Below are 6000 nucleotides of genomic sequence, written 5' to 3' on the forward strand. Positions count from 1 at the left end.
TCTTTGATATCTGCCATGGATACTGGACTCCAGTCTAGACCTTCTGTCGCATCCCTCTGGGATGAAGCATACCAATGTTCCATGCCTCAAGCTAACTGCATGGATTCTTCAATTCTATTAATAGCCAAACAGCCTAGGCTTTCTTCCCAGGTTCAACACATTTCTTTCTTTCTAGAAAGCTTCTGCTAGGAAGATCTGCAGGAATAAATGGTAAAGATTTTCAATTTGGATCCTTAAAAAGGAAATTGACCCATTCACTGCTCCTATATCTTTGATTCCGGAATTTTTAGCTTCTATTTTTCAGGAGGGTGCTGTTTTTTCACAATCAAAGTAAAATTAGCAGCTATGTCAGATTTTTGTTTATGTGAAAAAGCTACCTCTTTAGCTTCTTCCAAATGTTACTTGGCTTTTCTAAAAGGCACCGTCTTATTTAGGTCTCCATTGAAGGCTCTATCATCTCCTTGGAATTTGATAGTCCTACTTCAGGGATTGACACAACAATCCTTTGAACCTTCAACCAAAACTTATTTAAATTTTTTGTCTTGGAAAACAGCATTCCTAGTAGCTATTACATCGGCAAGGTGAATTTCTGAACTCCAGGCTCAGTCTTCCAAATGTCCTTGCATTGTTTTTCACAAAGACAGAGTTACTTTATGAACCAATCCATCCTTCTTATCAAAAGTAGTGTTGAATCAAATGTCAAAGAATTCAGTTGCCTGTCTTCACTAATTTTTCAAATAAGGGAGAGTACATGCTACATCTTTAAGATGTATGTAGACAACTACATTTTTACCTACACAGGAGAAAGAATTTCAGGAAGACAGACCAGTTGTTTCTTTCTCACCAAACAGACTGGAATCACCAGTTTCTATTTCCCTGGCCAAATTAATTACCGATTGCTTTTCTTTTGCATATGATCAGCAGGGCCTCTACCTATCAAAGTCTCCTAAGGCACATCCAACTAGATTCATGGCCACTACTGCCTTCTAGTCTGGAACTTCCATTGATGACATTTGGCAGCAGCTACCTGGTCCTCATACTTTTATTGCTCATTACAAACTAGATTTAACCTACAGAAGCAGAGTTGCTTTTGGTTCAGCAGTTCTCCAGAATGTCCTTCTACCTTCTATGAGGACCACCCAAGTCTCATTTAGCTGGGGATTCTGTTCAGTATGTTGTGAAAAAAATGAAAAGGCAGACATCAGATATTAAAATTATGTACTTACCTTGACTATGCATCTGTGTCGTCCATTTTCATTCTTCAATTCCCCACCCTCCTTCCCCCTTGCTCTCATCATCTGGAGTGATCTTATGGATATTATGTAACCTTTTGTTCCAGGTTTAAGCCCCAGCTTTACTGTTATTTCCTTCTTTCTACTGTATCTGTAAGGCAGCAAACTTGATCTGAGGTATTGTAGGCATTATGGGAAGATGGAAGAGCTCAAGAGTTGGATCCAAAAGTCTGTTGTATGCGACCGAGTTGGATCCAAGGTCAGAGGCTGTAAAATGAATTCAGTGCAACTTCCCTGAATATCCTAACCAGCCTTGCACCTCCTATTAGGAAGACACTAAAAACAAGTAATGCAGTTTGGCTATACAAAGAGTAGATTGGTAATGCACAGTAAAGAAAACGCATGGAAAGAATGACAAGAATATAAAACACCACAATATCTTGAAAACTTCAGAATGGTTTAAAATTTCACTAAAAGCAAATTAATGAAAGCAAAAAACTACTTTCAGAATAATAGTAAACAGAACCCAAAAAAATTCTAGACAGCCATTAAAGAAATCTTGTATCCCAGCCACAAATTGTCCTCACCCCTCTCCAGGTAACTCATCACTAGAAACCACAGTACAGTTAGACTCTTATTTCATAGATCGTATTGGAACTCTAACCAAGGATTTCCCAACATCTAATCCCGCCATTCCTCCTAGTCACCACCAGTGTACTACAAGTCTCATGCTCAACCCTAAAAAAAAAAAAAAAAAAGTTTCTGCCCAAATCCCTCTCCAATGAAATAACAAAATGTAGAGCCCTCTCTCTTGATAACACAAACACTGAAGTCACTTCTCATAGCATATTATTAGGGATGATAGTGGATGATGATCTTAAATTCAACCTGCATATACAAAATTGTATAAGAAAAACTCATCAAAAACTAGGGATGCTTTATATAGCTAAAAACTTTCTCACGGACACAAATAAGGCACCACCTGCTACTACTTATCTCCACCCCACATTACATTATGGTGTTCTAATCCTTACTAACCTCCAGGCATCACAAAAATCAGAACTTGAACAATTCTATAACAAAGTTGCTAAATATGTAGCAGTACCTCTTTCAGAACCCACCTCTGTATAGCACTAAAAAGCCTAAATTGGTTAGAACTACCCCATCAACTAACATATACACAGCTTCTTACCATCTGTAAAATTACCCAGAATTCATCTGCTTGTCCAGCACTAAATAACATTCTACACAACTGTGTTCCTAGTTGGTCATTATGATCCAGTGACCTAAAACTCCTGTCTGTCCACAAATCTTTCGATTCTGCTGGGCATTGTCTGCACTTGTGTATCATATTGCTAAGGCCTGGAAATCCTTATCGCTATCCTTCAGGTCAGTAACCTTCCTCCTATCTTTCAAAATCATTCTGAGAGACTTCCTAGGCCAAAGCTGTCTGTTCTTGCTCAACACCAGGATTAACTTTTTCCTTAAATGTGGACAGATACCTATTCATACCTTTCATCTCCTTACTCTTCCTTCATCACTCACTTCCTTACTTCCATCAATTTCTGTCTCCTAGCCTTCTCTCTAAATATACCATATGCCTACTTTTCTTTCACTTCATATTGCAATTCATGTTTGTATTATTATAACTTGCCTTTAATTTCTCTCTAAACTGTCTACAGTTTTTTTTAACTAGTAAATCATTGTCATAAAACTTGTATCTATTCAAAACCAATGTTTTCATATGTCTAATTTGGTATAATTATTTAAACTATGTTTTTTGTATTTTAAAGACTGTAAAATTATTATTCTTAAAATGTTTTGTAATACTTTTGAGCTTTTTTCCCTAGGCCTCCTTTGAGTGGGTTCCTACACAGTTGGATTTTCCCAGTAAGCAAATGTCTATCAATCGATAAATAAAATATATTTAAAGGGCATAGCAGAGAGGCTAATTGCCTGTTTTGCAATGAAGCAAATGTATGCAATTGTCTCAAATATATGGGTAAGTCGTAAAGGGCTGGGTTAAATGAGAAATCTGTCTGTCATGTCGTCACTTCAGAGAATGAGTTGCTACCAGCTTGTCATGGAATTTTACTCTGTGACTTTAGAAAACTGTAGCTAAGCTACATTCCAGACTGAATGGGTTCTTTAAAAGACTATAACTGTATATGTAAAGTGCTTATTTTTGATGTTTTGTATGGTTAAAAGTCATAGACAAAGGCTGCACTGGATGTCAGATGCTCCAAAATGCACTTCAGCTAAACTCCTTTAACTCTGGGAATAACTGTCAATACATTAGTAATGGGTTTGTATTCATTTTGCAGGCCTCTTTTTAAGCTGACTCTTTCTTAACTGTAGTAGATGCTGACTGAAACTAGCTAGGAGTAATATACTTTGGGCTGTACATCTGAAAATGTTGTACCTTGCTGTACTATTAGTAAGGACTGTATCCTAAATCATAAATCACTTTATGTCCTTAAGGGTCCATTTGCAAATCTCCCATGGCCCTCTATTAAAGGATGTTTAACTTATTACACAGTGAAAGCTACCTGGGCTTGGTATTTCTTGCAGTTTTTCCTGTTATGGTTTGTTGGTGTAACCTTTTTACTCTGTGGTTTGGATGTTAGTTTGGATACTTTGCAGGTGCCGTAACGTTTATGGGCATCAGCTGGATTTAAAGCCCTGTGTTTCTAAAGTATAGCCAAGTAATCCACTTATGCTGTCTGATGAGGTCAAAAAAACAGCTGAAACATGCATGCCCACAGGTGATGAGATTTGGCTTTATTGGCCTGAATGTATTTATGAAAACATAAAAAAAATAAAAACTCTTGGACGTTCAGAACTCCTATAGCTTAAACACTGCATGTCCTTAAGGGATCATTATATATAACTCATTGGTCCCCATTACAGGAGGTTTATGGTATAACACAGTGAAAACTATTGCTGGGCTGGATATTGCAATTTTTACTTAATCATAGATCTCATACGCTCATAGGAGTTGCAAGGCAATTGAGTCATGAAGCTCTTTCCATCCTGCCAGTACCCACCCTTAAGCCTTACCTCCCTTTTCAAAGAGGGCCAGATTATTCATGCCAGAGGTAGATTTATGAATACCCATCCAAGTTGTTCAGCTCCTTATTAAAGGCAGATAGCATGTCACACTGCTTAACTTGTGGAAGAAATTTATTCCATAGATGGGGTAGGTGCTGCATGACAGCTCTCTATTCCTCCACCCTGTCTCATTTATTTTTAGGAGTAGATTTAGGTCTGTGACCATAGTGTTAGTAGGACTCCCTGATCTTTGGAAGTATAGGAATTCTTGGACTACTGGATCCCTTGTGACTCTATAAAAAAGGCACAGATTCCCACTAAGAAGTCTAAATACCAAATGCAGAGCTATATAGCCTTCTGTCTGTTGGTAGCTCAGGTATCTGAAGCCCATGATATTTTTAGTTAAGAACCTTTGTGGTCTTTCCAATTGCTTGATATGCTTAGTACAGTACATCCTAAGGGGGCCATTGTATTTGCTGATGGGTCTAATTAGTGATCCTAGGGAAATGCATTTTACTCTGAGCTGTACAGGGTAAATGGGTTTCCTAACCACCATTGCAATGTGATGATCAAATGTGAGCAAACTATCCATCATGGTCTTTCACTAATTGTGGCGATCCCTAGTGGACTCCATTGATCACTTTCATGTTGTCAGAGGAAGCACCCTCTAACTCTTAATGTGCGTGTCTTGTCTCTGTGTTAGTTGGCTGTCCACCATAACCACATATGGGTCAGTTTGGAATGCCTTCAGCTTGCTTATTATATTTGCATGTTGCATAGTATTGAATGCCATGACGAGGTCATGGTATGGTGTGTGTACAAGCTTGTCCACAGTCTTTAACCATATTAACCCTTTCAAAGTAGTTCCCTAGATTTGTCAGGCAAGATCTACCCTTGACTAAATAAACTTCTAGGAGTTGTGTCTGATAAGATTTATGAGATCCTAGTTAATTGGGTCATTCATGATATGTTCCATCGCTTTTGCATGTAACACTTGTTAGCCTTCAGGTCTGTAATTCCTGGGATAAGAGGTGGGGCCAGTCTTGTGGAGTGGCTTCACAACAGCTGTGCATCACACCTGTAGGACAAAGTCCATTTGTAGCACAATTTAAAGAAGATGAATAGTGGCTCCACCAGAGCTTGCTTTGTGCTATTTATCAGGCAACTGGGTATGTTGTCAGGCCCCAGAGATGAGGGGCTCTTCATTTTGGAGAGTACTTTCAGTATATGTAAGCAGTGGTCAGAGAAGGCTTTAAGGTCAACAGGGACCAGGCTGAAGACCTGGAAGTTGACAGGAGAGAAAGTACAACAGTTCATGGAATCAGTATGGGGTGGTCTCTAGCACCTCAAGAAGACAACGAAATGGGTCAAGTTTTGGAAGAATGGCAGTGCCTCAAAACAGCATGTAGGAGGACTACAGAACAGATCTGCAGCCAGACCAGTTATGGAAATAAGGTACATAAGGAAATCTGGTGGTGGAATGCAGAAGTCCTGGAAGTCATCAAAAGAAAGAAGGCTTGGAGGAAAAAAGTGGGAGATAGAAAAGGCAGAGCAGGCTAGGAAGGAATACTGGTTGGCTAACAAAGATTGATAGGAAAGGAGTTGCAGTAGCAAAGAACAAGACATCAGGGGTGTACTGTACCAGCTTCTGGTAAGTAAGTCAATAGATGGCACAAATATTACATCAGGTTACAAGGCAAAGACAGAAGCATGAAGA

At 38.8% G+C, this 6000-nt stretch overlaps 1 protein-coding gene across 1 annotated transcript in view; it reads left to right on the plus strand.

Annotated features, from left to right (window-relative positions):
- The window catches only part of LOC122816814 (zinc finger protein 704-like), a 977436-nt gene that overhangs the window by 666525 nt on the left and 304911 nt on the right, over positions 1-6000 (plus strand). The gene's annotated exons all lie outside the window — the stretch shown is intronic.

Source organism: Protopterus annectens, chromosome 12.part0, assembly GCF_019279795.1.
Source record: "Protopterus annectens isolate FY-2018-M chromosome 12.part0, PAN1.0, whole genome shotgun sequence".
Taxonomy (NCBI): Eukaryota; Metazoa; Chordata; order Ceratodontiformes; family Protopteridae; genus Protopterus; species Protopterus annectens.